General features: G+C 42.9%; 1 pseudogene; it reads right to left on the reverse strand.

Moving 5' to 3' along the window:
• Positions 1-5,053: 5,053 nt before the first annotated feature.
• LOC122840374 lies at positions 5,054-7,522 on the reverse strand (annotated as a pseudogene).
• Positions 7,523-12,185: the final 4,663 nt, after the last annotated feature.

Genomic DNA, 12,185 nt, shown 5'->3' on the forward strand with positions numbered 1-12,185 from the left:
AACGGATCCCTTCTGAGCCTATTTGTTCGACTTGTTTATTAGAGAGATCAAGTTCTTCAGATGAATTAAGACAAGATGATAGAGTCCAGGAGACCCAACAGGTCAGGCGGCGGACCATGCGTTTTGAAGTCACTCAGCTGGACGAACCCACCATGATGAGGCTCCAGTGCCTTTAGCTGTTAGGCGTCGCCTTCCAAGTGTTTGCCGTTCTTCAGCGTATTTACTAAAATATTGTAGCGGTTAGAGGGTGCTGTTATGTTGTTATGTGTTTTCCCATGAGGCTTAGCGGCAGAGAAGAGAGCGAACCATGAGCGAAAAGGCTATCTGTCCGAATGAAAAGACCTGTGTGTTCGCCATTATAATTAAATATGCATGGCATATATATGTTCCCAAAAGGGAGAAGGCAGCTATCAGTAAATATGACACCCCACCGGGAGGTAGAGGGTGGGACTGCTGTATCGAGACATCTCCAGCAGAATTATGGTTAACGGCAGGGCCGGATTTAGGAGGATGGGGGCCCCTGGGCTGGAGTCAGGATGGGGGCCCCTGGGCTAGAGTAAAAAATATATATATATATAAATATATATATGTTTTGTTTTGTTTTAGAGGATGAGCAGAAAATGACCAGACAGTAAGTTTTGACAACCTACAACTTTAATAAGCCAGTTGTCACAAACTACAAACAACTCTGAACTCTTTTCTAGAAAGACTAAACCACATGTTGGGGTTGAAACTAGAATATGATGCTTGCATCACAAAATAAAATCACTGAATAGTTATTGTTGCCTGGACTTCAACACAAACTATAAAACAGATTGAGTGCAAGAAAGTGCAATGCTCAAATATACTTTTACAAAGCAAAGCGAGTAAAACAATATTTATACAAATATCCCCAGCATTTACAAGTTCATATAAGTACAAGTGGAATATATCAAAACTCAAACTGTTTCTTTGGTTTTAAAGTTCTTGGTAAATAGTGGAGGAAATAAATGTCAAAAAAGTGCTTCTCTGCCAGTCAGACAGAACATGGATATAAACAATATCTTCTAGAAAAAAGAGATCAGGCATACTGTAGTTTTCAGAAAATATCCTGACCCAGGTAAGTCCAAAGTGCTGCCCTCTGAAGGATTTTTTAAAGTTTAGGCATTTGCTTTCAGTTGCGTGCTTCCAGTCACTGAAACCAGTTTCAAAGTTTGACTGAGTATTAGCATTGCTGAAAATGCGGCATGCAAAACAAAATGCAGCTCCGGTGGATGGAGAGTAGAGCAGCCACGGTCTTTCGATATACTCACCATTTAACATCTTGCGTTTAAAGTGAGATTTGGAGAAGTGACGCTTTTGATGCTTGTACACCCGTTCTGATGCTTGAAAGCCAACATTCATATTTTGACAGCTCTCCGGTCCTCGCTCAGCCCAGTAAGCTCGCACGGACTCGTCAATTTCCCCCCAATGCGCCGGATCGGTACTGTACGGATCCACAGTCGTCTTTCCATCTGCGGAAGAAGATCCCGCTTCCACCGACTCTGACTCCACAGACGCCAGTCCAGCCACCGACTCAGTCACGGTTAAAGGTTCTGGCGGGATCTTAGTGCCGGTGTTAGCATAGCTAAGGGTTTGAGGAGCGGGGATAATGAGGTTTCTGCTCCATCTCCGCTAACAGGTTTAAAAAAGCCTGTCAGTTTAGGCATTTTGATTGTCGCCTCTTTGGCGCGATGCTCTTTTTCTTTTCTCTTTCCTTCTTTCTGCGCTCCCGCTGTCATATTTTCGTTGTCCGCCATTGTAAAATAATATTCCCTTGACGCTCCTCCTCCCCAATGCGTAAGATGCGTCAAAAGTGGACCAATAACAAGCAAGCATTCAAGACGGACGTTTGCCAGAACAAATTGGAACATTTTTCATCGGTGCTGTCAAAATCATGCAGTGATTGATTAAATTCTGACACTATCCATTCACAAAAATATAAAACATCCTTCGGGGCCCCCGAAATGCCGGGGCCCCGGGCTGCAGCCCCGGTAAGCCCCTGCTAAAATCCGGCCCAGGCCCACACAAACAATCCCAAAACTGATGAAGTTACTCGAAGAGTTTAGTTTAATTTCTGGTTACAAAATTAACATAAATAAAACTCAAGTATTAACATTTAACTATGATCCACCGTCTTCAATTAAGACTGTGTACAACTGGAAGTGGGAGGCTGAGTCTATCAAATATCTGGGTGTGTCACTACCGAGGGACTTCTCAAAACTGTTTGATATAAATTATGGCCCACTAAATTTGAAAATAAAATCAGATTTACATAGATGGAATGTTATTCCCTTTTTGGGTTTGAGCTCCCGGATAGAATCCATCAGAATGACTCTCCTTCCACAACTACTGTACTTATTTCAAAGTCTACCCGTCAGAATCCCACCTAAACAGTTCTCAGAATGGGATAGATTAATAGCGAGATATTTATGGCAGGGTAAAAAGGCCAGAATTAAGTTTAAAACTTTACAACTAAAAAAGGAAAAGGGTGGAATGGGCCTTCCCTGTTTGCAGGATTACTACCACGCAGCCCAGCTGAGATCTTTAGTCTGCCTGTGCTCACCATCATACACCGCAGCATGGAAGGAAATAGAAGGCACAACAATAAGAGGAATCCCAATAACAGCCCTACTTGGTGATCATAAATTACAAGAGGAACAGCAGATTCCAGAAGACTCCATTACAGGTAGTTTTCTCAGGTCCTGGCAGGAATTGGCTAAAATCTGCAGAATAGGAAAAACATCTAAAATTATGAGGTGGTGTGCCTACGATTCAGATTTTGCACCTAATAGGATTGATAATAGATTTAAGTTATGGATCTCAAAAGGATTAACTACCTATTATTCATTTGTCCATAATGGGATATTTCAGAGTTTTGAAACCCTACAGAAGGATCATGGACTGGAGAAAGATGATTTTTTTAGGTACCTGCAGGTGAGATATTATTTTAATAGTAATTTTAAAGAGGGGCTGAGAAAGAGTGATTCAAGTTTCATGGAGACATTTCTATCACTAATTAAACCCAGTTCAGACAGTAGAATTATCTCTAAGTTATATAATGCCATACAGTTGTCTAAACATGAGAATACAGAATACATAAAGAGGAAATGGGAAAAGGAAATTAAGGTTAAAATCTCACAAGAAGGCTGGGAAGAAATATGTCAACTGCAGTGGGTCTCAACTGGATCGAACACATGGCGGGAGTTTTGTTGGAAAATGTCGCACGATTTTTTGTTACACCCATTCAGAGACGATATCAAAACAACAAAAACGCCAGCTGTAGGCTCTCTGGGAATAAACGAGCCAACCACTTCCATCGATTTAGGGAGTGCCAAGAAATAACACCATACAGGGCAGAGATCCACAAACATATTGAAAATGTATTTAATGTAAAGATGCCATTCAAATGTGAAACGTTGTACTTGGGTAACTTACATTTGGACACATGGACAAATGCAGACAAAAAACTCCTGGCAATACTTCTGGCAGCCAGTAAGAAAGCCATCACAAGGAAATGGCTAAAACCAGATCCACCCACTATCGATGAATGGATTGAAATTGTTCACCAGATTTATGTTATGGAAAAGATTTCTTTTTGCCTCCAAGTTGAAAAGGGAAAGTTTTATAAGATCTGGACCAAATGGACCGAGTATGTAAAACCGACTAGATCTGACTTCATTTGACTGTTCTTGAGAAGTATGTTCCCCACCCTTGTATATTCTTGTGTTGTTGTTTTTTTATTGCTTGAGATGGTGCAATCCCCATTATTGTTCAATTCTGTTCATTTTTTGTTATTGTTTACAATTAAAATTAGAAATAGTCTGTAAAAATACTAGAAAGACAGTATGGAAAAATTCATTTAAACATTCCGGTATACTCATGTACGATCTTAAATGGGAAAAGCTGTAATCAATGAATGTGATGGAAATTTGTCTTTCTAAATAAAAATATAAATAATAAAGTATATATGTAAATTTGAAAAATTGCAAATGATTACTATTTTTATTATTGATATGATTCTGAATCTCTTGGCAAATATCAGTTGTTTGCCTCTTTTCTTTTAAAATCTGAAATCACATTTATATTTATGGATCCAAAAGTCTATATTGATCTTATAGGCCAAAACACTGTTGGACATAATTCTTGTCATGTACTGACAAGAACATGACAAGTGACACCAGTGCATGTAAGTGGTGTCCAAACCAGAGACTAGATAAAGGTGTCACTTACATGCACTCCAAATTATTTTAATCCCTATTCCATTCTTCATTTTTACAAAAACTTTGTCCCCTTCATCTTCACTGTAGTAGTCCTAGACCAAATTTACCTGGAGAGCCAGTGGTTGTTTTTTTTATCAAGGCACAGAAAAAAATAACTAATGAAACAAAACTAACAAAACACAGGACAATATTTCATCATTTAATATGTCAAGTGAACCAAAAGAGCCACTTGTAACTTACTGTTGTTCCACCTGAATTTTCACATTGTGACAAAACAGGATATTAAGGGTACATGTGAGTCTTTTATCAAACGATAAGAGACCCAAATATTTAAAACTATCCATTCTTTCTAGTTCATTACATTCCCATGATTTTTTAATTAATTTGGAGACTTAACAACTTATGTACAGCAACTTTCATTTTGGATGAATATTTATAAGGAATTCTACATTCTGTAATGTCTAACAATTCTTCCCCCATCCAAATAACAATCACCGCTGAATAATCAAGAAAGTGATGGAGTTGTTCATATGACTAAAATATGACTGTAAATAACAGACTAAAAATGCAGCTATGAGGAGTTCCATTTTTCATGTGATGACCTAACTGGACCATGTTCCTATTTTAAAACTAATAATTCTTTGGGTTAATAATTTTTTTATCTACCTTCTCAGTTTTAATCCCAGCCCTCTCTTTCCATAACATATTCATTTAACTCCTTTCTGTTCTTGTCTTGTCCCACCACCATATTGAGAAGTTTGTCCAGGAAGCAGATCAACCACCATACTACTTTTATTGGCACACAATTTTTTCTCTGTATAAAAACAGCATTTATTCCACAGTGTACAAAAGAAAGTGAACTATACCACACTACTTGTTTTTACCCAAGTCATCATGTGAAAGAACTTAATACAAAAAAGTTAAAATAAAAACTTGTGTTCCCCACCAAAGTCCAGATCATCGTCGCAGTGACCCAACAGTTCCAGGATCTACAATAATCCAAACCAGAGACTAGATAAAGGACATGTTCAATGTTTGTTGGCATCATTAAACACATTAAAAGCATCAGGAGTTTTCCCATCAGGGTTGCAGCTGTGTTGTGTTTAATACGGTATATTTGGCAACATTGTCTTTTCCTAACTGATTAGTCATTTTTGACAGCACAGTTGCAGCATTTATACCAAGAAATTGTTATTTTATAATTGTGGAACAGAGCCAGCAGCTTTTCATGGTGAATAAAACTATGCCACCGTATTAAAAGGTGAATATTTGATGTGTGAACCATAAACAGAAGGTGGCACTTTAACAGCTTTCTATACTCACATCCAGTTAGTTATTCATGAACTGAACTGATAACTGACAACATACTTTCATTCTGCGTACCAAGTTGGTATTTGTGGATTCCCCAGCTAATTTATCTGCTGAACAGCACAACTCAAAACAGCTTCAGTCCACATTTCAGTCTGTTGACATCACTTTGGTTCCAGATGAGACCTTCTGTGGCCCTAGCGGGTCCAGGGACCCCCGGGGCGTTCTGTCCCCGGCTGCTCTCCATCTCTACCGGCTGCTCACAGACCGTCATCGTTGAGTAGGTCTCCACCATGAGGGACGACGGGTCGTCCGACTGTCCAGGAACCTTCCCGAGAGGAAAGTTCTTCCATAAGACCTTATCGGAACACACCTGCCACGGAGAACCTCTGAGCACTTTGGCTTTTTCCGCCTGAACATCTATCTGCTGAAGGTCACCGGACTCGCTCGTCTCCCCGCTGCGCCTCAGCTGCTGCCGCCGCTTCTCGTGCAGGCTCTCCAGGGTGTATATGGGCTGATGCTTCTGCTCGGGAGGCTGAACTCCACGGCGGGGTCTGGTGTAGATGGAGCAGAGCTGGAGTAGCTTCTGCTGGGTGTCCTGAGGCAGCGGGTGCTCCATGTCGTCCAGGATGAGCTGCAGCAGGTGAGGCGTGGAGCCGCAAGGAGCGTCCAGGCAGGCCGACAGCAGCTGCTGCCACCGCAGCTGGATGCGGTTCATGAAGATCTTGTCCTTCATCCGGGCCTTCTTCTGCGTCTTCCGTTCGAAGCGGAACACGAACTTGTTGCTGTTGCACAGGAGGATCTCCGAGGCCCAGGCGGAGAGGTAGAACACCCTGAGGTCCGTCTGCTCGGTGGCTGCCACCTTCAGCTCCACGAACAGCTTCTCCAGGAGCAGCTGGATGAACGAGGGTGAGTTGAGCATCTTCAGCAGGGGCAGCCAGAACCGTTGGATGGGCTGAGGACTCTTGGTTCAGGGGAGACGGAGGTCTCAAACGGATCACAGCCTAACGTTTCCAGCTGCTCGGCTGTCGGTACCAGAAACCCGTCCTCCAACAACACATCGACCAGCAGATCGCTGGAGTCCAAAGACAACTGCTTGATCTCCCCCAGCAACCAGCTCATGTCTGCAAGGGGAGCCATGCCCCGGTCCCCCTGAGCCCCATCCAGACTCTGGTACCGCTCTCTCTCATAGGAGATCAGGAGGTCCCGGGTGGTCTTGTAGGCCTCCATCTCCTTCTGCCTGCTCAGCAGATTGCTCTCCTGCTGCCTCAGCTCACCATCCTCCTCCTCCTCTCCATCAGAGTCTGACTCCCAGTCCTCACCTGCGCCCCCTCCCAGCTGCCTGGACCAGTACTCCTGCTGCAGCCACTCCAGAACCACCTTGCATCCCTTCCGGCACCACTTCAGCGTGGGCAGCTTCTTATGGGTGAAGTCGTGCCGCAGGTCCACCAGCCACTCCGGGATGTTGAGCTTCCCGGCCAGCCGCCTCAGCGGCCGGGCTTTCCTCCCCTGCTGCCTCTCGGTGATCAGATTCACAAACCGGACCAGGGCCGCCCCATACAGCAGGACCAGGTCGTCTCCGCTCAGCTGTCCGGACCGGTCCAGGACCTGGCCACGCACCAGGTCGGCCGTGCAGTCCACAGCCACGGGCGTGTTGTGGGCATACCGACCCCTCCATGCTGAGACCCTCTGCAGAGCGAACCTCTGCAGGGCGGGATCCTTGGAGTAGAGGTGGTCCAGGACCTGGTCCCACTCTGCCTTGTTGACCCAGGCCACCACATGGCGCCTCTTCTCCGAGCTGCTTTTCTTCATGGCGGAGGCGCTGCAGAACCACGGAAAGAGTTCAACACAACACCGATTCTTCTGATACACTGGAGCTAAAAACACGGCGAGTACGGAAACGAGGCATGAAATGGTTTACGGCCCTATTCTTCTTCTTTGCGATTCTTCTTCTTCTTGATTTTTATTGGCGGCTGGCAAAAAACGTTGGGTGAGCATTACCGCCACCAACTGGTAAGGAGTGTGGACCACATGACAAAAAAATAAAAACCTTTGCTATTGTACTTTTTCTTCTCTATTATGGCGGATAGCCAGGGCCGGATTTAGGAGGATGGGGGCCCCTGGGCTGGAGTCAGGATGGGGGCCCCTGGGCTAGAGTAAAAAAAAAAAATATATATATAAATATATATATGTTTTGTTTTGTTTTAGAGGATGAGCAGAAAATGACCAGACAGTAAGTTTTGACAACCTACAACTTTAATAAGCCAGTTGTCACAAACTACAAACAACTCTGAACTCTTTTCTAGAAAGACTAAACCACATGTTGGGGTTGAAACTAGAATATGATGCTTGCATCACAAAATAAAATCACTGAATAGTTATTGTTGCCTGGACTTCAACACAAACTATAAAACAGATTGAGTGCAAGAAAGTGCAATGCTCAAATATACTTTTACAAAGCAAAGCGAGTAAAACAATATTTATACAAATATCCCCAGCATTTACAAGTTCATATAAGTACAAGTGGAATATATCAAAACTCAAACTGTTTCTTTGGTTTTAAAGTTCTTGGTAAATAGTGGAGGAAATAAATGTCAAAAAGTGCTTCTCTGCCAGTCAGACAGAACATGGATATAAACAATATCTTCTAGAAAAAAGAGATCAGGCATACTGTAGTTTTCAGAAAATATCCTGACCCAGGTAAGTCCAAAGTGCTGCCCTCTGAAGGATTTTTTAAAGTTTAGGCATTTGCTTTCAGTTGCGTGCTTCCAGTCACTGAAACCAGTTTCAAAGTTTGACTGAGTATTAGCATTGCTGAAAATGCGGCATGCAAAACAAAATGCAGCTCCGGTGGATGGAGAGTAGAGCAGCCACGGTCTTTCGATATACTCACCATTTAACATCTTGCGTTTAAAGTGAGATTTGGAGAAGTGACGCTTTTGATGCTTGTACACCCGTTCTGATGCTTGAAAGCCAACATTCATATTTTGACAGCTCTCCGGTCCTCGCTCAGCCCAGTAAGCTCGCACGGACTCGTCAATTTCCCCCCAATGCGCCGGATCGGTACTGTATGCGGATCCACAGTCGCCTTTCCATCTGCGGAAGAAGATCCGCTTCCACCGACTCTGACTCCACAGACGCCAGTCCAGCCACCGACTCAGTCACGGTTAAAGGTTCTGGCGGGATCTTAGTGCCGGTGTTAGCATAGCTAAGGGTTTGAGGAGCGGGGATAATGAGGTTTCTGCTCCATCTCCGCTAACAGGTTTAAAAAAGCCTGTCAGTTTAGGCATTTTGATTGTCGCCTCTTTGGCGCGATGCTCTTTTTCTTTTCTCTTCCTTCTTTTCTGCGCTCCGCTGTCATATTTTCGGTTGTCCGCCATTGTAAAATAATATTCCCTTGACGCTCCTCCTCCCCAATGCGTAAGATGCGTCAAAAGTGGACCAATAACAAGCAAGCATTCAAGGACGGACGTTTGCCAGAACAAATTGGAACATTTTCATCGGTGCTGTCAAAATCATGCAGTGATTGATTAAATTCTGACACTATCCATTCACAAAATATAAAACATCCTTCGGGGCCCCAAATGCAGGGGCCCCGGCTGCAGCCCCGTAAGCCCCTGCTAAAATCCGGCCCAGCATATATATATGTATATATCAGACCATAGACCAAGCGTCTGACAAGCATTTGGTCTGACGCTTGTCAGACCAAACAAGCAAGCTTTCTTTGTTTGTGCCTTTAGTAAACTGGAAATAAAAGTATTGTAATGTTTTAGGAGTACATTGGCTCATTAGTCATTAGAAGTGAAAGCTTAAAAAATTGAATGATGAAAATGAAAATAAAGTGGTTATGGTTCTCATGCAACTGAAACTGAAACACCAAACTTTGGTTTCAGAAATAGTTGAAGTCAAATCTGTCTGGTTGTTCTGAATACTGGACTGTAGTTCTTTGGAAATGAAATTCTTGTGATGTGAAAGCAGCAAAGAAAATGTAATGCTGAAAAATTCCTTCCTCTTCCCACTTAATTTGTTTCACTTTAGAGGCACAACCTTTTTTATTATTTATTTATTTATTTATTTATTTATTTATTTATTTATTTATTTATTTATTTATTTATTTATTTATTTATTTATTTATTATTTATTTATTTATTTATTAATGTTAACGGGCTCCGGCCCGGTTTCCACCACAACCGGAAACCGGTTGTGCAACTGTGCGAAACCGGAGCCAGTTTCCGCACTCCTCGCGTCCCCCCCCTCCTCCGCCCCGCACCACACTCGGCTACGACCTCAGATCAGACGAGACGACCCGCAGAATTTAAGCATATTAATAAGTGGATGAAAAGAAACTAACAAGGATTCTTACTGAAGTCCTTACTCCTGTCAGGGAGCAACACGAGCAAAATCAAGACACATTTTTACAACAGACAGAGATGCTGCTGCGGAAACAATAATTCCAGAAGAAGAGACTGCTGTCATTGAGGCAGAGAATCGTGACATCAATCGTGAATTTTATAACATCTCTTTTGGCCAATCTGAGGAAACTGATGAGGTAACAGAGAGTACATCATTGGGCTTGTCATTCTCAGAAACTGAGGACGATGTGTTTGACAAATATCGGCAAGACCAACGGATCCCTTCTGAGCCTATTTGTTCGACTTGTTTATTAGAGAGATCAAGTTCTTCAGATGAATTAAGACAAGATGATAGAGTCCAGGAGACCCAACAGGTCAGGCGGCGGACCATGCGTTTTGGAAGTCACTCAGCTGGACGAACCCACCATGATGAGGCTCCAGTGCCTTTAGCTGTTAGGCGTCGCCTTCCAAGTGTTTGCCGTTCTTCAGCGTATTTACTAAAATATTGTAGCGGTTAGAGGGTGCTGTTATGTTGTTATGTGTTTTCCCATGAGGCTTAGCGGCAGAGAAGAGAGCGAACCATGAGCGAAAAGGCTATCTGTCCGAATGAAAAGACCTGTGTGTTCGCCATTATAATTAAATATGCATGGCATATATATGTTCCCAAAAGGAGAAGGCAGCTATCAGTAAAATATGACACCCCACCGGGAGGTAGAGTGGGTGGGACTGCTGTATCGAGACATCTCCAGCAGAATTATGGTTAACGGCAGGGCCGGATTTAGGAGGATGGGGGCCCCTGGGCTGGAGTCAGGATGGGGGCCCCTGGGCTAGAGTAAAAAAAAAATATATATATATAAATATATATATGTTTTGTTTTGTTTTAGAGGATGAGCAGAAAATGACCAGACAGTAAGTTTTGACAACCTACAACTTTAATAAGCCAGTTGTCACAAACTACAAACAACTCTGAACTCTTTTCTAGAAAGACTAAACCACATGTTGGGGTTGAAACTAGAATATGATGCTTGCATCACAAAATAAAATCACTGAATAGTTATTGTTGCCTGGACTTCAACACAAACTATAAAACAGATTGAGTGCAAGAAAGTGCAATGCTCAAATATACTTTTACAAAGCAAAGCGAGTAAAACAATATTTATACAAATATCCCCAGCATTTACAAGTTCATATAAGTACAAGTGGAATATATCAAAACTCAAACTGTTTCTTTGGTTTTAAAGTTCTTGGTAAATAGTGGAGGAAATAAATGTCAAAAAAGTGCTTCTCTGCCAGTCAGACAGAACATGGATATAAACAATATCTTCTAGAAAAAAGAGATCAGGCATACTGTAGTTTTCAGAAAATATCCTGACCCAGGTAAGTCCAAAGTGCTGCCCTCTGAAGGATTTTTTAAAGTTTAGGCATTTGCTTTCAGTTGCGTGCTTCCAGTCACTGAAACCAGTTTCAAAGTTTGACTGAGTATTAGCATTGCTGAAAATGCGGCATGCAAAACAAAATGCAGCTCCGGTGGATGGAGAGTAGAGCAGCCACGGTCTTTCGATATACTCACCATTTAACATCTTGCGTTTAAAGTGAGATTTGGAGAAGTGACGCTTTTGATGCTTGTACACCCGTTCTGATGCTTGAAAGCCAACATTCATATTTTGACAGCTCTCCGGTCCTCGCTCAGCCCAGTAAGCTCGCACGGACTCGTCAATTTCCCCCCAAATGCGCCGGATCGGTACTGTACGGATCCACAGTCGTCTTTCCATCTGCGGAAGAAGATCCCGCTTCCACCGACTCTGACTCCACAGACGCCAGTCCAGCCACCGACTCAGTCACGGTTAAAGGTTCTGGCGGGATCTTAGTGCCGGTGTTAGCATAGCTAAGGGTTTGAGGAGCGGGGATAATGAGGTTTCTGCTCCATCTCCGCTAACAGGTTTAAAAAAGCCTGTCAGTTTAGGCATTTTGATTGTCGCCTCTTTGGCGCGATGCTCTTTTTCTTTTCTCTTCCTTCTTTTCTGCGCTCCGCTGTCATATTTTCGGTTGTCCGCCATTGTAAAATAATATTCCCTTGACGCTCCTCCTCCCCAATGCGTAAGATGCGTCAAAAGTGGACCAATAACAAGCAAGCATTCAAGACGGACGTTTGCCAGAACAAATTGGAACATTTTTCATCGGTGCTGTCAAAATCATGCAGTGATTGATTAAATTCTGACACTATCCATTCACAAAAATATAAAACATCCTTCGGGGCCCCCGAAATGCCGGGGCCCCGGGCTGC

Source organism: Gambusia affinis, linkage group LG01 (assembly GCF_019740435.1).
Source record: "Gambusia affinis linkage group LG01, SWU_Gaff_1.0, whole genome shotgun sequence".
Taxonomy (NCBI): domain Eukaryota; kingdom Metazoa; phylum Chordata; class Actinopteri; order Cyprinodontiformes; family Poeciliidae; genus Gambusia; species Gambusia affinis.